The sequence below is a fragment of the Apteryx mantelli genome, chromosome 4 (genome assembly GCF_036417845.1).
Source record: "Apteryx mantelli isolate bAptMan1 chromosome 4, bAptMan1.hap1, whole genome shotgun sequence".
Lineage (NCBI taxonomy): Eukaryota > Metazoa > Chordata > Aves > Apterygiformes > Apterygidae > Apteryx > Apteryx mantelli.
The window spans coordinates 31,359,239-31,380,701 of record NC_089981.1 but is presented as its reverse complement, the minus strand read 5'-3'; the positions used below and the strand labels follow the sequence as shown (position 1 = coordinate 31,380,701).

At 39.2% G+C, this 21,463-nt stretch overlaps 1 protein-coding gene across 6 annotated transcripts in view; it reads right to left on the bottom strand.

Moving 5' to 3' along the window:
• The window catches only part of BMAL1 (basic helix-loop-helix ARNT like 1), a 55,222-nt gene extending 41,202 nt beyond the window's left edge, over positions 1-14,020 (bottom strand). For 2 of the 6 annotated variants that reach the window (XM_067296149.1, XM_067296154.1), the window contains exon 1: positions 13,867-13,945. The gene's annotated coding sequence lies outside the window, so the exon portion shown is untranslated. The other 4 variants (XM_067296152.1, XM_067296150.1, XM_067296153.1 and 1 more) reach the window with 4 other exon arrangements.
• Between the last annotated feature and the right edge of the window lie 7,443 nt (positions 14,021-21,463).

The following is a 21,463-nucleotide window of genomic DNA, read 5'->3' as shown; positions in this document are numbered from 1 at the left end:
TAAAAGTTTATGGTTTCAAAAGAAATAGGACCAGTTCATGGAAAGGAATTCTGTTGAGGATTACCACATCTGGCTCATGAAGCCCCCGAGCTGAAGATAACTGGAGGCCAGTGTGAGAGGTCACATGCTTGCCCTCATCTTACTCTTCCCTAGGCAGTCACTAACAGACTCCACAGGAATTGGGCCTTCGTTCTGGCAGGGAATGATCATTCTTACCTTCTTTCAACATTAGCAAGAGAACATTATCTCAGTTTCTAAATATTCAAGGAAAACTGCTAATTACAGGAATGTCATACATACTTTCAAGAATATCCATAGTGAAAGTGTAAAGTACACAACAACCTCAAAAAACCCTTCTAGGATACCTCAGGTTTAAGTCACCTAACCTGCAGTCATCAGCATAGCATCACCTAACAAAAGATGGAAAGTTTCAATTCAGTACATGTTAAACTGAGTTTAGCAAAGCAAGCTTTAAAGCCTAGCTTATCAGAAAAACTAGCCTAATATAGAATTTATAGAATCCTAATATAGAATTTATACATTATCAGGCAAGTGCTTTCATAAGTGGAATTTAAAATCTGATTTAGACATCTAAATTCCCTATGCAGTACCTAGAAACTACAGCAGTGAGCAGGGAACCATGTAAAAAATCAGTGCAGTAGACACAAGCTTGCTATTAGCAAGCATTTAGGATAGGAGTCCAGTCCTTTACCAGGCTAAGCACTTTAGTTAATAAGTGCAGAATCTCTCCACTCACCTGAAATCTACAGCCTACAGTAGTAATTGAACTTTCATGTCATTGAGCACCACTCAAAATTCTCTTTTTAAGAGGCCTAAGGAAGCAGCAAATAGGGAAACTATCACTGAATAACACACAGGAGAAAAAACTGAAACAGACAAACAGGCTTACAATAGAATAGAAAAGAATCCCCTCTTTCAGGTGATCATATACTAATCCCTAGATAGAAATATTTCTACTTTTCCAGAGTCCTATTTTTCTGCAATGTTCATTTTGGAACATGATCTCTAGAATCTAATGCATTATTCTGCCGTGACTTTACTAGAGAAAAAAGAACAGCTCTATTACTAACTACTACCACTTTTGTATATATTTTTGTTTCATTACCTCATCTGGTGTTCCACTGAAGTGTTTTTTAAGGATATCTGCTAAAGCCTGTTCAGCTGGCTTCAAGGGTTCTGTCTCCTCTTCTGTATTTACCAACTCTTTGACCCTAGATGTACAAGCTTAGGTATTCAATAAATTCTGAAACAACAAAATATTTAGCCTGAATAAACTAACTGACAAATATAAAACTCCTTTCATTATCCTCATGTTAAAACACTACATTTTTGTTCTCCTGAAAATGGGTATCAACTCCTCAAGTTTCCCCCCCCCTTTTCACCTCCATCAAATATCAGTGCTTGAAATTTTGTTCTTATCCAAATCCTTGGTATTAAAACTTGATTCTCCTATTTTGAAATAGAGAAGAGTTATATTTTGCTCCCACTAACTAGTGAGATTACAGTCCAAAGGTGGGGTTTCCTTTGCCTTTTAGTATTGATGAACAAAATTCAAGATATGCCATTTTACCTATCCCTTACAGAAAACAGATTTGAGAATCCCCTTTATTTTTTTTTAACCTCCTAAAATTTTAAATAGGTTTTTGAAGAGTTACAAGAGTCTTCATAGATGGTCCCCTTCTCTCTGCCATAAGCCTTTCTAGCTCTCCTTCACAGTGTGGTTAAAGCTGTTTGTCCCTCCCTTTGCTTTCTACTGCTTAAGCACATAGGAGCTTAGAGGAAAGCATACAAGTTTTATCTTAATACTGATACAAGATTCTTTCAGATTTGTTCCCTTGTATGACCACGTACACTCAATTCTTATGCAGCAGGAGACAAAACAACCTCAGCTATTTTATACAACAAAGTGATATGCTGTAATTCAGGCCAAAGTTTATTTTAGAAAGATATCCTGCATGAACTGTTGGGTTGCAGAATCTACTAACCTCCTACCATTTCTGTTCCAGAGCTTAGTTCCACTTGTTCTAAACCTTCAACTTTTCTAGTCTGAATTTGAGTAAGATACTAATCAGCTACTGAGCCTCATTTTATTTACTCCATCAGGTCACTAACTGAAGGATGAAATCATCCAACTGCTTTTACTTCCTTTAACTACATTTGGTTGCACTTCTTTGATTTCTCACTGTGAGGTTGTGTTTCCAAATCAAAGTTCATCCCTTGACCCATTTTCAGTTTTCTACAAAAGTTTTCTGAAGTACAGGAAAGTATTAAAATTCTGACATAACTAACATCATACATAGAGACTAAAGTTCCTTTGTATCCAGATTGACATCTCCTGTTTATAAAGCCAAAAATTCACTTGTATAACTTTTTGTAACACTGCACTGGGAACAGCTAGTCAATAAAATCCTCCTCCCCTCAGTCATTTCAAACTTTGCTTTGTAAGACAGTCTTTAACTTGCAAGTGTGATATATAGATACATGTCTGTCTATGCTGAGCAGCTAGTTAGAAACAGCACGTATATTTCTTGAGCAAGACTTAATCAAGCAGCATAGGCTGCTGCATCACTACCTTGCTTCACTCGGTCCTTTCATCACTTAGGGTATCTTCTTCCATTATATAATCAATAAAAATACTGAACACCAAGTTCAAACCCAGGTGGAAATCACCAGAAGCAATGCTACTGACTAATTCTTGCTTAGGATCGCAAGGAGTATGAATCAGTAAAATAGCTTATTTAGTATGGGGCTACATGAATTTTCTACAGTACAGCATAGATCTCTTTACAGGATTCACGTGAGATCTCTTACATTTTCTTATTAGATGAGAAATTGAAAATCTAAATGCTTAACCCTTTGTTACTGAGGGTGTGATTCCAAGAGATGTTAACTGCCCACTCTCATCCTTAGGTTATGCACTCCCCTGTAGAACTGGCCCTTATCTAATCTCAGTGAACTGATTCAGAGATTCAAAAACAGATTAAAACCAACTCCATCAAAAAAATAAGTTTTCTGCATGTTTCAGTCCACAGTAAGGTGATTCAGGGAGGCTCATTTATCAACACCCGAGTTAAAACAAATCAAATCTCTAATACACACAAGTACAATCAAGAAAGCCTGTATGAGTGCTATTCAAAATCCAGGTAAGCTTGGTTTAAGGAACCTATTGTTCTAAATTAGAACGACACATTAGAAAGGTCAAAATACAGTTGTACTGAGAGACTGGTGTGTACAGACTGAAAAGTGAGAATGAGAAAGCTACCAAGACAAGAAGAAAACAACAATACAGGATGCCAACAGCCATAACTGACCACACCTTTTAAGAATGGAAGACAGTGATTAGATCAGACACAGAAATGATTCCGATGAGCACACTTTTGGAAGAATGTATGGAAAATACAGAGCTACACCATAAAGAATTATTTAAGAGAAAGTTGCATACTATTGCCAAAGATCCAGCCAAATGACATCACAGGGAGGAATTAAAGAGGATCTGCTGTGTTGTATTTGAAGGTGGAGAACTATAGTACTTCACTGCAACATGCAATTATGCTTGCTAGAAAGGGAAGTTAGAGTTAACTGTATTTATCCCTAACATTTCTTCTTTAAGGTAGAAATCTGCTAGCCCATCAAGAGTTTTGCAGAAGTTGAAAAGCCATGAAAGCTCCTTTCTCTACTTGCTGTGCTTCTCCAAAATCCACTTGTCAGCTTTTACAGGCAAGCCTCAGAATTTGCACCAACATCATTCTCTGATCCAGCTGCCAACACATCATCATTCCAAAACATTCCCTCCCCCCAAAAAACAAAAAAATACCCCTACACTCATGAAACTGAGATAAAAGGATAACAAAAAGCCACACACCAACCACTTCCAGAGGAGTGGGGGGGGAGGGGGAGAGAGAGAGAGAGAGAGAGTCAGACCACATATATATTTAGTCAGATAGTTAAAAGACCATTTACTAGACTTTCTGAAGTCACCCCCCCCCCCAAAAAAAAGCAGAAGAATGGAAGAGTATTTCTCACTGATAAATTTTAGAAAACACTATCTTCCTTTTTTTTTTTTCAAGGGACTCCATCACTCCAGTATGTTTAGGGTTATAGGGGAGTAGTAAGCCACAGAACTATCCTAAAACTGGAAGATAAGTCAGGTGACAGACACAGTATTTGTTATAAAAAAAAAGTATGGATCTGAAAGCAATGCCAAAGGAACTAGATTACAAAAGTTTTACAGCACTATGAATGAATTCAGAGTTTCAACCACCTGCCTGAGCAAACCCTGTTCTAAAAGGCACATTTATTTTGTCTAAGAAGCACCTGGAACTCTCCTAAACTAAATTAAGCATTCAAGGGGGGGGACCTCAAAAGCTTTGTAAGACTGAATAATAACTAGTTAATCTAGAGACAGAAGATCTCCAGTACTTTATAATGCTAATTAGGTCTCCAGTGAGATACCAATAGGCACTTTTTCCTCACCGTTTTGTTGCATGAAGGGCTTTTTGTCCTGCTTCTCTCCAAGATGTGCAACTATTTGGTCCTTACTAATATAATATGCTCTAGGAAAAAAAAAAGTGGTCATGAATTTATTTTAAGTAGAAGGAACAGATTCTCTTGTTATCAGTTTACTTGAAGCTTTTCTTACTTTCCATTTATATTCTGTATAAAGTTAAAAAGATTGAGTAAATCTTAAAAAAAAAAGTGTGTATCACAACCATACAGAAAACGGATTTTCAGGCCATTAAAGACTTGGAAACATCTATTTCGTAGCTCTAGAGATAAAGTAAAAAGTTGTTTATTTTCTTGGCTTCTGGATACCTGTGTCAAAAATAGCATTTGTTATTTTTTATGTAGATTCACAGAAGAAGTGACCCAGCAGAGCCTATCCAAAAATATTCTGTCATATATCCTCTTCTCCCACACTGAGATTGCAGTGTAACATATTTAAAGCAGCACTGCTACTGAAACATAGTCTTCACACTCACTGCCTCTCCCACCTCTCCTTAGGGCTACTCATTCTGTGAGCTGCCACTGTGCTGTTTCCTAACATACATTAGCACAAGTGTTTATGAAGCCACAAAGTACATGTTATCAGGGAGCTGAGTCAAGTGAAATCAATCTCGGGGGGGGGGGGAGGGTGTTATCCCTGAGCCAAATCAGATTCCCTAATCCAGTGCTCTTGCCCAAACACATGTGCCAGCACAGAGCAGAGGAACAGTATACAGGGACAGGAATGGAGGGCAGGAGTGCAGATAGGGGCTACCTTGTCAGTAGCAATACTGCTTAAATAATCTTGAAAACTACTGTCTAAATATGCCTAGCAGTCTGCAGATGTTACTAAGGACACCTATGGCACTACAGGGCAAACCATCAGGTACCAAGAACAGAGAATTCTTTTTGTCTGCAGGTTTTCACTTTTTGTTCTGTCCAAAGGCCTGACCACAGCTGTGGTGATACTGCCCTAGACAGTAGCATTTTCCACACAGATCCTTGAAAAGCTCAAAGAATTCATAAGCCAAACTAGAATTCCGGGAGGGAACAATATATGTAAGGGACACAGTCAGAGAACCTGCATGCTGGCATCAGCCATACACACTTCTCAAAATTTGTTCAGAGTTGGTAAGGTGATCGGCAGAGAATGCTGTATGTCAGTTTCTAGTTCATACATTAAGTTTGATTAAGTTTGGAAACTCTTGTATATCTCGGGTTTCTTTAATGGTATTTTGTTCAGATTATTTCTTCAAAAGACTCCAACACGCAGTATAATTATCTAGGGAAGGATAAAACTGAGGTAGCTTTTTTTACAAGCGAAACATGTCAACTAAATCAAGACTTTCATTTAAAGAATATAACTGCTCATCTGAAAAGGAGTAGAACAATATCCCTTTATTTTGAGCAGGCAGAGTTCTAGGAAATTGCAATGGCCTACTCTTTTGAAGTTCTCCTCTATATTGTTCTTCCTGATCTTACACTTGATGACGACAATAACATTAGAGCAAGATGAATAGAGAACTAGTCCATCTAGGAAGATGAAACTGGCATGTTATGGAAGAGTCTCATGGCAAAGTCAGAGAAATTAGGACAGGAGTTACTTCATTCAACAAACAATAGCCAAATACAGTAACTGAGAACTCCATATTGCCAGCTAGGATATCTTAAACAGGCTGAACTAGATTTTTAATGATAAGATAGGGAAATACCCCTTTTTCTTCAGACTTCTGCCCAGTCAGATAGGCTGACCAAGCTACACATCACTCAGACATGGAGGGGTAGGGATAGGGGGGAAACCTATCATATAAAGCCCTAGAAATTCTAAAACTGATGAAACAGACAAATCCAGCATAGATCAGGGTAAACTCACTGCTTCTATTTCTCTCATTAGAAACAGGAATATCTAGTTGCAGAACTTTCACTTCTAAAATACAAATAACTTGTGGTATCCGGAGCCAAAATGCAAGGTAAGCATTTAACATATCCAACAGGTACTGTGGTCATTCTATAATCAACAGTCAGGGAGCTCTTCTAGCAAGTCTAATGTTTTAATGTGACAGAAATCACTGGACTGACTTGACAGGTTTCTAAAATAAACTGAAGTAATCATCAGCTAGTTTGGTTATAGCAGCCACAGAGTATTTCCAAATAAGAGAAAGAGGAGAAACTTAAGTATACAACACTATTTATAATTAAAAAAAAAAAAACCTCCAAGCTCTTGCACAACTTCTAGCATACAAAGATACTGCTTTCCACACATGAAAATGGCACTGTGAAAGTGTCACAACAGACATCACTTATAAATTCCTAATTTCACATAAGAGGTCACTAAAAGATTAAACACTGCTTAAATACTGTTATTTTAAATGAAGGCTCTGTAAATGTAAATTTATGACAGCATTTGACATCATAAAGCTTCAATTCGATTTTAAAACTTAAGATGTTAGAGTTCTCAAAACTTAAAGCCATAATAAGCTAGCTATAGATTAAAATTACAATATATGGTTAGTCAAGGATAGCAAGTTTACCTACTGTTTTGAGGCTTTATACAGTCATTTAAAACAAACAAATCTGGATACTAAAGTCTTCTGAAGAGAAACTTGAGTGATTTTCTGGTTTTCTGAACTGAGGCCATGTCCCTAGTATAACATACAAATATCCTTAAGTATGTTGAGAGCACAGTGATGATAGTCACTTTTTTTTTATTATTCATTTAATTCATTTCATCTATAACAAACCAATTTGTAAAACCAAATCCAAGCATTACATTAAATTATACCCTTGGCAACAACACATGTTGGGAAAGGGAACAGAGGAAAAAATAGTTTCTCTGTCAAAGATTCCTACTCGTTCTCATCCGAGAACCTAAAAAGAGTGAGCTGGGCTTGAACTGGGAGAGGAAAAGCCTTTTGATATCAACTGAAAGGAGCAGCCAGCCAGGACAAGCACAGTGGTAAATACCTACTGCACAGTTCTATAAGGAGCAGCCTGACACCTTGCCAGGACAGGTGGGTGCATGCACATCTGGATAGAGTGAGATGGAGGACTAAATCTGTACAAGGAATCAGACAGATTAACTGCTTTCAAACTGCAAAACTGCACACTGAAGAACTCAACAGCGGCAAGAGAGGGCCAGAAGTCACACTTGAACAAAAGCCTCAAAGACTAACATTTGACTTTTGCTTTTACATGCTGAACCCCAATTATATCCTTGAAAAAAAATGACTAGGCTAATCAAACCTATGGGCAAAAGAAATAGTGCCTAAAAAAGTTATAGTAGAGCTAACACATCAACAAGCAAACTGTGACAGAAAGTCTGAATCTCAGAAGAGTTAGGTCCCAGAATAAAGGGCAAAATGAAAATAGAACTCAATCCACAGCCATCCTGCTGTTGCTTTCAACAAAATTACAATGCATATATGCAACAGGAGCGATAAAAGTTCTATTACTTCTTAAAATAAATTTTTGCTTCAAACTGGAACAGAAGTCCTAAGTTTTATAATGTTCCAAGGGAAAAAAAAAAAAAAAAGAAACCCATTCATAAGAAACCAAGAAAAAAAAAAAAAAGACAGCATAAGTTGAAACAGTAAAACAAATGGTTTTAAAGACAGGAAAAAAAAAATCTTCCAAAAAATTTAAAAGTATATTAAGTCTCTTTTCTCCTGCTTTTCTATGAAGTAACTTTGCCTCCTTGCTTCACAGTCCCTCCATTAATATTCTGCACTACAACATTGCTTAATAATTTCTATCAAACTTTTTCTGACCTTGTTCTTTTTTGTTAGACAAACTAGAAAAGGCAAAGCCACCTATAAGGAAATTTCCAAGATAAACAGCAATTCAGATCAAGAATCATATTCATTTTTGAGAGCTCTGATAGTCTTACTTCATTATCCCTCCAAAAATTACATCGTCCTAAACAGGCAAGACTAACTTTGCAGTTTCCCAAGTATTCTTGTGTCACAACTACTTCAAATCTTTAAAATACATGGATTCCATTAGCTTAAAGTATTTTTAGCTGATACAGAATCACAGAATCACAGAATCGCTGAGGTTGGAAGGGACCTCTGGAGATCATCTAGTCCAACCCCCCTGCTCAAGCAGGGTCACCTAGAGCACATTGCACAGGATTGCATCCAGGCGCATTTTGAATATCTCCAGAGAAGGAGACTCCACCACCTCTCTGGGCAACCTGTTCCAGTGCTCTGTCACCCTCACAGTGAAAAAGTTTTTCCTCATGTTCAGATGAAACTGCCTGTGTTTCAGTTTGTGCCTGTTGCCTCGCGTCCTGTCGCTCGGCATCACTGAAAAGAGTCTGGTCCCATCCTCTCGACACCCTCCCTTCAGATACTTGTACACGTTGATAAGATCTCCTCTCAGCCTTCTCTTCTCCAAGCTAAACAGGCCCAGCTCTATACAAAGTAATTAAGGCAAAGAGCTGCAATGGAATCAGCATATATGAATTATTATAAAATGACTTCCTATTAAAGTGACTTGAGAGATGTGATGCCAATACACACTGCTTAGAAACTGCCAAACATATCCTCCCCACTGATACAGCAACTGCTCATTGGGAGATACATTTCCATTGTAGCCATATCAAGTGAATACCATTAAGGATTTAACAACATGTTCACCATTTCTTTTACACAAGCTGCAACTAAATTGCTTGTCTGTGGAAAATAATAAAGCCTACTAATGCTTGCAAGGAAAACACTGCCAAAATAAAGGTGAAAAAAAAAACCCTCAACTGCTTACATTCATTTCAATGGGTTTCTTTAAAAGTTAGTAGAGAACACCAACAACTTAGCCCACGAGAAATGTGGCACATTATTTCACCATTCTAATTCCTGAGAATGATATTTCTTGCTCTGTAAGTATCCTGCTGGCACCATTCCTACAAAGGAACAACCTACTAAACTACAGCATGGCTTCTGCTCAGGGTCACAAGTTGTTCTGACACCAACAGCTGGCCTAGAAGCGCGTCTGACATCAGAGACACTGAATAACAGCTTCTCAAATGGCAGGAGACTGAAAAGGTTACAAATTCTGCATGCATTGGCTAAGAAATATCTTTTTGCAACTGCAGGTGAGAAAACATGATCTGAACACAGAAAAGAAAGATGAATCCTTGTGGGGGGGGAGCAGGGATGATCCTTCACTGCACACATGAAAGAGACATTATCATCCAGCTATCGAACTGAACTATACATCTACCACAAGAATTTTAGCAACAGTTGAAATAAGTCTGAAATAATACCAAAAGCAACAGAAACCATCCATCTTCTTTGGGGCAAAAGATGAAATTCAAACTACTTTTTTAGTTAAAGAATATTCCAGACTACCAAAACCCGAAAATGATGTCTGATCTGCATTCTTCTGCAAAATGGATTAAAAGAGAAATTACATTTCTCAACATCTGGTAAAAGATCAGGTTTCCAAGGAGATGAAGTCTGGGCCTTGGATAAGTAGCCTTATTGCATTTTTTCCAACAAATTGAGGTAAAAAAAATGCAGGTAGTATATGCCATTCATACTAGTGAGCTATCCACCTATATATTCAATGTAAAATTAAATATACATCACAGAATATTCGACAATATTTGAAGTGATTACCTACATGTAAAAACAATTTAATAATCACAACTGGCATATCTTCGTCCCACCCACAAAAAAACCTTGCAAAGAAAACTGAAATTGGCTTTCTAAATAACTACTCAATACACTAAGTCTTAAAAAGAGAAGCATCCTCATTTTAAGTGTATCATTGTGTTCTGTTTCAGTGTCTTGGGTTTAACCTACATAATACCATAGAAGTATACAACAGCCATACACAAAGATTTACAGGTTTGTTTTGTTGTTGCTTAAACCACGTAAATGACCACTGTGCATTCAATCTAACTAAATCTAGAACATATTTATTATTACAATGCAAGACAACCATATATATGCACACACACAACAAGCAGAGTACACCTCTGGACTAATTTTTAATCCACTAAAACCCACACTAGCTCTAAAAATGCCTCAAAGACCCAGACTGAACTTTGCACAGCTCTCTCCGCGCAAAGTGCTTCTGAAAATACCACAAAACACCTTATTTGCATCTTCAAGTACCTCCAAAACATAGACTTTAACTTCTCTGGGACAACCAAGCAGAACTTTCAACAATTAAATGCAACAGCTGATGCTGAGTTCCAGTCAGTATCATCTCAATTACTACATTGATCAAAAAACAAACCAAAACAAAAAAAACACAAAACAATGTAATAATTGATTAAATTAGCCTGAAGCTTTCTAAGTATAATGATAGCCCAAAGTGAAAGTTTCAAATCATGTTTAAAATGTCAGCATGGAAAGCCTAAGTATTCTTTGATTTTTTTGGGGCTTGTCTTTGCAGTAATTCATTATATGTCATTAAGCATTTTCCACTGAAGAAAACTAACTTTTCCAAGATCTTTAAGCATTCTAATACTTAGAGATTTACCTACCTGCTTTTTACCACTTTTATGCCCTTGTTCAAAAGCAGAACTAAGGGCAAAACTGATGATAAAGGTTAAAAAAAGAAAAGCACACAAGCTACAGAACTACAAAAACAAACAAAAAGCACCCCCACCACTAACTGATCTGCCAAATTCAGCTTGGGTTACTTAATAACAATGAATTCCTTCAGATTTTCCTATAGCCCCTATTAAAATGTTATCATATAGACAATTAGGTCTGCATTGAAAACAACTTAATGTTGAAGTAGAGCATGAAACCAGTGTTTTTGTAATTGTCTAAATTGATTAACCTACAGGTCTCTTGGTATTTCCACTGTGCTTGATAGCAATTCACTTTTAAGAACTGTCTTATTCATCTGCAGCACACAGCCTGCAGCTATCATATTAGGTCTCAGCTCCATCATCATAGTCTTACATAGTATTAAAGCACTGTGCATAGATAAGCTCTGCCAAGAAAACCCTGTGAATGTTCATTTGATCCTATTCTTTACTTTAGCAAGATAATACTCTCCACTATTTCCATGTTTGTCCCTGGCTTCCTGCTAACAAAAAGAATCTTCAAAAACAAGTATCTGGAGAAAAAAATCTCCAACAAACTGCCCCTACAAACATCACCTTCCTGGCCTTAGCAAAGGCCTCCAAATAGGGCAGGTGTCTTGGCAGCAGACCCTAACTTCAGTTCTGGCTTTGTGGAATCCCACCTACAGCTAAATTAATCTCCTGACACCCCCATAGGACCTTGTAGGGAAGAACAAAATAAAGCAGTTTTTCTTAGGTTCTCTCTGGTGTTCCCTTCTTGTCCATGTAGTCTCTAGATGTACTTTTCTTTCTTTAAGAACACAAAAAAAGAAAATGAAAAACATAGGCCTTCATGTCTAGGTACCATCCTCCAAAACTGTGATGGGGGACAGACAACGGAAATAGGCTGTGTAAAAGAGAATACAGGATGAAACAGTATATTAATCTAATAACAATGATATTTTATTGGGTTATTTTACAGTCCATTTCCCCAGCTAGGCATAAGGTCATGAATGGTCATGAGAAATACAAAACCACAAAGCTTAGAAGATGGAAAAGCTTTCCTCTTAATAGGCAAATATTGGTTTAAAATATTCATATGAGAGCTCTACAGTTTCTGACACCTCAAATAGCTATTTACATTTGCATACCCTTGCAAGTACAAAACATCCACATTCTTCCGGGGGCAGAGTTTAATCTCAGCCTTCTGCTAGATCATTTACAAAGACAGTTCGCCAGTACTAATAGTCAATTACAGCAAACAAACAACTTTCTTCCCCCCCCCCCCCCACCTGGCTGCAGTCTGTGCAATTATCAGTTGCTCCCATTTACAAAACCCTTTCAAGAAAAGAAAAAATCCATACTAAACAGGCAGAACAGGCTATTTCAATGCTAACCTATTCAAAATGAAGCTGTTTTTTAATTTGTTTGTAATGTTTAAGGACCAATGTTCGGAAAAAAATTTTATTTAAAGCCTGAATGAATTCTGCAAAGAAATTAGAGTTCAAAATCATTTACAAAGATGATAGCTATCTGCAGTTGGCCCTTTATACCCCAGATTCTAAGCGAGTACTTAAAAACTGCTAATAGTACATTTGTTGCAAAAGCAAGCAAACATACCCACTTGCTTCTTGCAAAAATACTACAACAAGATTTTCAGGTACTAAGATGTTTATAAAATTGGTATAACTGAAGCACTGGAATAACAGAAACCTCAACCGTGAAAAACACAATTTGTTTCACCAAAAAAAAAAAAGCAAAATCCTGATCTTAGGAAGCCACCTTAACTGTTGTCAGTATTCTACTTTCACTTTCAAAGAAAAATGTTCGCTCTCAGCATAAGATACACATACAGCTGTCAGACACAGAGAGACGAGAAGAAACAGCACCAGTCAGGGTAGCCTTAGGACCCTAACTTAACCATAAAACATTCATCTCATAAGGAGAGGAGCTAACTAGGCTATACTGTTAGGAAGCAAGAAATCCCACAGTGACTCTCCATGTGTCTCCAGCCGTCTGCAGGTAGGACGGGCCTCCATGCAACAGACTCACAACCCATAGAAATTCCCAGCCACCACCATCGTTGAAGTGCTAAATACACACACTCTTTGCGCCCCACATAAAGCGGGCTTCATCACAAAGCACCTGATTGACTGAAAAAGATGCAAGGGATCAACTGCGGGACAGAGGCCGAGGAGTCCCATCCTTGCTGCAGGGGAAGGGGAACCAACCTCTCGTTGCTCAGTGACTTACCTTAGCTACCACACACTCACCCTTAGACAAGGCGAACTCGAGATAGGAAGGAGAAGCAGAGCTAGCACTGCCTCCACCGAGCTCCGGGACCCCCGTTCCCGCCCCTTCCTTCCTCCCAAGGAGGCGCCGCCGCCAGGACCCCGCGGCTCCGGCTCTGCCCTAGGGGCCGGGGCCGGCTGCAAACGGCCGCGGCTGGCGCCCGCTCCGTCCTCTCCGGGTCCCGCCACACCGAGACAGCACGCGCCAGGGCCGCTGCGCTCGCCCCCCTCGCCCCGTCTCGGCTCCGAGGGACATTGCCCGGCACCGCCGCCGCCCGGGCCCGGCCACCTCCACCCGGGGAAACCGCAGCCCCCGCCTCCCCCGGGGCAGGTAGCTCCCCGTGGCCTGCCGGAGGGCACAGCTCCCGCGGCGGGGGGGGTGGCCGGCGGCGGCGGCGGCCCGGGGTGCAGCGGAGGGGCCGGCCGCTCCCTGCCCTCCCCTCACCCTGCAGGGGGCGACGCCACCGCCTCCCCAGCGCGGAGCGCGGGCCGCCCACCCCCTCCGCGCGCGCGCCCCCCCCAACGGTCGCCCACCGCCCGTTAACGGCTCACCGCGGGCTCGCGCGCCCCCGCGGGGGGAGGGGGTCGCCCTCCCTCGGCAGCGCGCGGCACGCTCGCAGCGGCGCCCGGCGCAGGCAGCCCCCGTCCCTGACCTACTTTCCGCCTGGCTTGCCACCCAACGTCGCACCACTAACCTACTTTCCAGCCAATGGCACCCTCCTCCGGCCCCGGACCGGACGCGCCGGTCCGCCAACGGGCGAGCGGCTCCCCGGCGGTCCTGACCAATGGCCGGCCAGCGGGCTGGCAACGCCCGCCCTCCTAAACAGTGGCTAATCCCCGGTCGCCCCCGGGACGGCAGCCAATCAGAAAGGCTGTTGGAAGCTTCAGTCCCGCCTCCCAGAGGCGGAGGAAGGCGCGTGCGCAGTGGTGGTGGCGGCGGCGGCGGGCGGTTGTTGCGTGGGGGACCCGGATGTGGCTCTCGTGGTGTGGCGGTTTTGGCCGTTGCTTTTCCTGTGGCGCTCCGCGGTGGCGCCCGCGGCGGCGGGCGGAGCGTCGCGCCACTGTGCCAGCCGGTCGCCCTCGTTCCCTTCAGCAGCCCCAGTGCTGCCGCTCTGACTCAGCCGTGGCTTTACGTCATTTGTGTGACATCGTCCCGGGCCGTGACGTCACCTCTGAGGCATCAAGCTCACTGCGGCCTGCCGTGACGTCACGCGGCCTTGCTGCAACGTGGTGACTGCCTGTTCTAGGCCTGCCTTCCCCACCCTCTGGCCCAGCATCCCCTGCAGTGGTGAAGTGAGGGTCTGTGCCAGCCGGTGTGGGGGAGCCGCCTCTGGCCTCCCATTACCTCGTGGAGCCAGGGACTCCTCACAGCTGGCCAGCGGCAGTGCTGCCAGCTTGGGGTGGACAAGCATGTACCTCGTTCTGCTGGCCTGGGCTCCCTGCCCTCGCTCTTCTCCAGTGTGAAGTGGCTGTGGTCGTCCTGTTACGCTATGCTCCTTCTACCGCCTCTGCTGCATCTGCGGACTGCAAGGTCACTCCCAATGTCATCCACCTGCATTAGCAAGTCCCAGTGTTGTATCTGCCTCATGTTGCTGTATTGCATGTATATGTTCTTGAATACGATATGACTTCAATAAGTTGCTGTTGCATCACCTGCATATCATATTTTGTGAGACCTCATGCCTAACAGCACCCTTCAGAATGTTGCAGAAGCACATGTACAATGCTGCCATCAGTTTTACTACCATAAGTGCTAAGTCATCTCTCAATGTGACTGTCTAATACTGAAACTGTAAGCTGCAATAATTTTATTCAGCATTTAAAAAGGCCAGTGACAGAACATGGTAAAGCCATCCACTGCAGCATTTTATAGTTTGAACTTAGATGTATTCTAATAATTGAGTCAGAAAACCATCATCTACATGATGATGCTGGCATGTCAAGGAGATGTGTTGCAAGAACATAGAGAGTAGTTGCAATCAAATGCAAACATTCAAATGTTATTGTTTTATTACTACATCAGATTATCATTGTCACATTGTCATTGTCTTAATGTTGTCATTTTCTGTCTTGGGATGCCACATCACAAATATTTGTTGTATATTTACTAATATCACCAGAGAAGTGTGGATTGCAGTATTATCTAGTTGCAATGCAGTTGTGGTTGTTCTAATCCACTATCACAGGATGTGAACTCATCCTATGACAGCGTTAAGGTTTAGTTTCCACCTAACTGATCTGGGACTCAACACAGCCAACAAGTGGCCCCTGCTGGATGCCAACTTCCTATTCACATCACAATATTCCTACTCAAGGAACAATGTTCCAGCAGAACAAGGTAAATCGCATATCATATATTAACCAAATGAAAATGTATACCATGAAGAAAGGAGACAAGGCATCAGTTCTCAGGGACTGTTTTGCTGTTATTGCTTCAATTTGTTTTAGTGCGCAGAAGTTATGGAGGTGGAGAAATCTCCTTGACTACTTCTTTCTCACAAGTCTTTGTAGTTTTCATCATTGTTTCTATCCACCTGTAGAAAGAATCTTCCTTATGCACTCAGTCACATACTGTCTCTTTTAATGAGCCCAGTGACTGTGGTGGGGAATGATGCCAAGAGTAATGATCTTTAGCTATTTCTGTAGGAAAGCAGCTTAGCAGGCCATATGTCATAATTTCCCAGTAAATGATTATTTTGATTTGTTTTTATACTGTAGTTTCTATTCATGAGATATTAAAGAAAGTAACAGCATCTGGTTAATCAAATCTGTGTTTTCAGCATATGATGATATTTACCAATCATATTCTATTCCTTTTTTTAAAATAGATTTTATCTTTAAGTTCCATGCAGGGAATTTTTCTCTGTACATCAATAAGGCATTTTATAGATGACTATTACACCTTAAAATGTTAAGCATGCAAAGTTTATCACTGAAGAGTTAAGAAATGACAGTTTGATATTTGATGAGGTCTGCATTCTACTACTGTTGGCAGAAAAGTTTGCTTCACCCTTCTACTACCAATTTATAAGCACAGAAAGTAAATAGAAGAGGTGAGGCTTGATCAAATGTACGATAGGTACTTTTTTCTTAAAGGGGAGTACTTGAAGGAGTACATGAAGGTGAGATCACACCACAAAATGTGGACCATGCTAGAAAGACCTGCTTGGTGGTGTGTTCTGCTCAGGGTGCTGTGCATAAGTGCTTCTGATTTGTCCGATCTACTCTGACCTGGTTAATTTTCAGGATTTATACTATTTTAGAGAAGATAGTAAACTAGGTCTTAAGCAGAAATTTAACTGCCTCTTTAATGATGTATGCATTAATAGTTACACCCTACTTAAACACTGGAATTTAGACTAATTTCTGGCTTAACATTACTATTTAAAAATAGGAGGAGAGTATGCTGTGTGTTGATTGTACCAAAAATTGGACTTATTAATAGACTATTGAAACTACTAGCCTGTATTCCCACCTATGGATTTTCTTCATTGTTTTCACATTTGAGTGTTAGAGTAATCACTTCCCTATTCTTAGATTTTTGTCTTTGTATTAAGAAGAGTAGTGGGTATAATCTCCATTAAATACATCCTATTTAAGGTATAGTGAGGCTATATATCAGTGGCTTCATTTTAGAATCTGCAAGTTTTCATCTAATTTTTGTATTTAGGTATCATTACATGTACAAAAAGAAGCCTAGTTTCTCAAACCATAACCCAAAAACTGAGAGCATTTTTCTTTGCCTTCAAACAGTCCCCGATATGTCTGTGTAACAACAGATATTCAGAAGTTCAGAAGTAACCTGCCAAATTATGTCTTTGATGTTTTAGTTGTGTTTTGTCTGAATCATGATTCATGATCCCAATTAGAGATGCAGAAGGAGACAAATCTCTGAGTCTTTGGAGCATGAGTTCTTGTAAAATTGTTTGGAAATATTATTTTACATATTTATTTTTGTAATGTCTTCCAAGACATATTATATATATTAGCACCTAAATGTGTATCTAGCTGCTTTACAACATTTTAAACACCTGCTGTTTGTTTATAGATCTTTTGACCTGCAGTAATAACTTGCCTGTCTTACCCTTCTATCCAATCTCTTCCTCCATTTGACTCTAGGAAATTTACTGTGACATCCAGTCTATGATCTTATCTGCAGCAGGAGAATTTATAGCTCATAGAAAATTAGCAAGACTTAATAACTTGAATACTTGGATTTCTTGTTCTGTATATACTTTAAAAAAAAACAGACATACTGAGCCACATTTCCCACCCTCTTATACAAAGGTAATGCTGTGCTTCAACTCAGTTATAAGAACCAAAGAAACAGAATGCTATGGCTCAGTACTGGTTGCAAAGTGATGCCAAAAAACTCTCAGTGATGATCTGTTTATTATAGTCTGTCACAACTCATGTATGGCTCGTTTAAACTTCCTCTTTAAGACAGAAGTTTTGTCTCAATGAGCAATAGCTTAATCATTCTTTTCAAGGTTCTCCAAATTCTTAATATATTACAACACCTAAGGCAGGGGAATGTAATTTTTTTCTGATTTTGTTTGTATAAACATTTGTCACTAAAAACTGCTTACTTACTCCTGCCACAGTATTTCCAAGTTTGAGCATTACAAATCCTAAGACTAAATATAAAGTAACAAATACTGACTTTTTCCTGTGCTTCTTATTGAGATTTTTAAAATCCATTTTTCATCTTTAAAACCTTTGTCTTAGTTACAGGAGCTAGAAGCTCATTTGAGGAAAAAGAGAAAGAAGATTCTTTTATGATCTGTTGATTTCAGCCCTGTGGTCTCTAAGAACACCAATTAATATTCTGAGATTCAATAGAAACTCTCAAGAGTTGGCAATCCAGTATCTGGCAATGTAACAGGAAAAGGAAGAAGAATCTAATGAGGAAAATGAGATTAAGACCAGAAATTGTAAGTAATTTTCTACAATATTTTTTCAATCTTTATGGAAGGCCCAATAAAAAACATTTGTATCTTTATTTGGATTCAAACTTAGCAAAGGTCAAAGTGATTTCAAATTTTTTGCTCTGTTACAAAGGTATGGAATTAATTTCATGGCCACATCAGGGTTGTTTCTTTCAGAGACTGGAAGTATCTGAACTTGAAGTTAAAAACTTTAAATATTTATGTTTTATTGAATAGAATACTTTAAATTAAAAATCTTAAAGCCTATAGAAAGACAGCCTTTTTAAATAAGAAAAAATTTTCATCAGAGGCTTGTCTTCCTATTTTATTTCCTGTTTTCTAAAATTCTATCAAAGTATATACTAAAGTTTTATTTACCATTTTTGTTGATACTTAAAAACAACTATAACCATTCTTACAGTGATCTAGATTCAACACCATGTTTAAGCATCATATATAAACCTAGAGTGAGTTGCTGTAAGATTTTTGCCTCCTTACAAAACAATTTCTATTACGAATTTTGTTAAAATAGAATTAGTCTCATCTGACCAAAGATTCTCTTGAAATTGATGGCCACATGACTTCATCATTTATTGAGGAAACAAAGATCCAGTGTGGAGTCTTACTGTCTTTTTTGGGAAGGGGGTGTAACAGCTTTGTATGGTCCATTGTCACTGCATCTTTGAATCGAAGTAGTCTGATTCTTTCTTACTAGCAAGAAATTCTATAGCTAGCTCTTTTAGTTTCTCATCCATCCTGTTTCCTTATGACAGTGGTGGCAGCTTCACTACAGCAGTGGTATGTTTGAAGCACTGAAAGAAATTCTGTTCGGCATCAGTTCCTGCATTTCAGGAGAATAAGAGCACTTCAGTGGGGCAAAGCTTACTTTATTATTGGAATAAAGCTTCATTATAAGAAAAGCAAAATCTGTCAAATCCATAACCTACATTCCACAGAATAGTCAAGAACAAGGCAGTACCTAGGCGGCTTTGACTTGAAATGAGGACAAGAATCAGTGAGGTAGAAAGTAAGAAGAAGACTTTTCCCATTTGGTAATGAACTGATCAGAAAAGGTTTTGAACCAACCTTGATTTGACTGTTTTAAGGGATAAATAAGAAGCAGAATCAGGCATAGAAAAAGGGATAGCTGGAACTGAAAGTGTCACCTAAATATTTGAAGAGTTATTTTAACTAATTAACGCTCAGAGGCTGTATTAATTAAGGAAGTATTATTATCCCCTTTTTAGATTGGAAAAATAGGCATGGAGATTAAATGAGTTGGCCAAGGTTACACCCGCATACTAAATCACACTCAAAGCTACAATTAGAAGTAGAGTACCTTGCTGACAGCCTTCTAAAGAGTTCAGTAAGCTGCTCAGCACTTGCTTTTTTTCAGATCAGTTGCATGAAACATATTATTTATTTTCCAAATACAGGGAATGCCAGGGACACATATTCTGAAAAGAAGCTATGGAATATATAAAAATTAGTGGATTGATTCTATTTTCAGTTAGTGTTGATAAAACTAATAAAAACGGATTGTTTAACAATCCATGGACTTAATAAAAGATAGTATAATTTGAATCCATTCCTTTAGGATGTTCAGATTGAAAAGATGTAATATGGCGGTGAGACAGAATTTTTTTTTTGCATTTCATCTTGTAAATATACCAGAAGTTATTCTGAAGTCTTTAGTTAATTCTTGCAGTCAGAACTCTCATTGATTTCAATACTGATTTCATTAGGCATTTGGAGTAAGGCCTGCAGTAAATGCATGTCAAAGGTTGTAATTTCCGTCAGCATTACATGTTTCTGTACTCCTGACTGTTTTAAGGTAACATTCTTTCAAAGCTGTGATTAGTTGTAAACAGGAACTATCTTTTAAAGAAAAAAAAACAATACATCTTTTATGTTCACAGTGAGCTTTGATTTCTCCATTGTCAACAGACAAATGTTAAGTAGTCTATTAATACTGTTTTGATACATGTTAATATTAGAGAAAGAAACTTTTTGTTGCCAGAGAAGATATCTGGTATTAGAAAACAGAATAAAAGCAGACTTTTTTGTGGGGTTTATAGGTATATCGACCAAAAGGTGTGTCTGGCATGTAGTAAATGGGAAAGGCGTGAGGACTCCGTCTTGTTATTAGTTTATATAGAAAAACAGGAAGTACTAAGGAAAGGTTTCCCTCTTGTTCTGAGTGCCAGGAAAGTTATTTGGCCAAACTCATGAATCACAAAGCAGACTAGAAGGGAGTTTCTATGAGTGTGGCATGAAAATAACAACTGCACTCTAAAGCCTGAAAAGTCAAACAATTTGATACTTTTGTTCTGCTGCAGATTTTTCTTGGATAAAAGAACAACCCCAGGAATATTTGACAATGCAAAGTCTTAGTGCATAAAATGTGACGTTTGTATGAGAGATACCATTTTACTCATCAACTGCTCTATTTTAAGACCAGCTCAGCCTAGGGACTGCCATTTGGACAGCAGCTGGCACATTAGAGCTTTATATTAACTGACATCTTTACAGTCGAAAGGATACTTAATATAATCATGTAAAATCTTTTCTCATAGTTGTGCTCTGTCACTCATATTCCATCTTAGCATGTTGTCTTTTCCATGTACGTTTTCTGTCCTTTTCATGTCAAAAAAAGTCAGTGCATTGGCAGCATTAAAGTTAGTCCATAGTAATGTTTTGCTGTGATGTGATCAAACTATATATACAGCATATGCCATAAAATGCAGATAAAGGATGTGCTCTTTCGGTGCCTGAGAAAGGCAACTAAAAGGAATCCATAGTAAGGTGTGTCAGGGATAAAATCCAGTGACTAGCACAAATAACAGAAAAGACAGTGTATGTTAATTAATTATATACTAAGACAAGCTACGTACATGGTTTAGATCCATTTGGAAATATTTACATTGCATAAGTAGGAAATGGTTGCCAAGTTGCCACCTAATTCTGGAGTCTAGCAGTTATACGAGTAATTTGCCTATTGCCATAAAGTTCTAAGACTTCATCTATCTCTTTATACAAAGAGGGAACTGAGTCCTTTTCTGTCTTTGAGAATGCCAAATGCCAGTCTTTTCTAAAAGATGACAGAATAGTAATGTTAGAGGGTAAAGACACCTGTGCCTAAAGATGTGTGGGAGAAAGATGATTGAAAAGAGAGGACAAAATATGGGCACTGCCTATGTGCAGGCATTGGACCCTTGTTC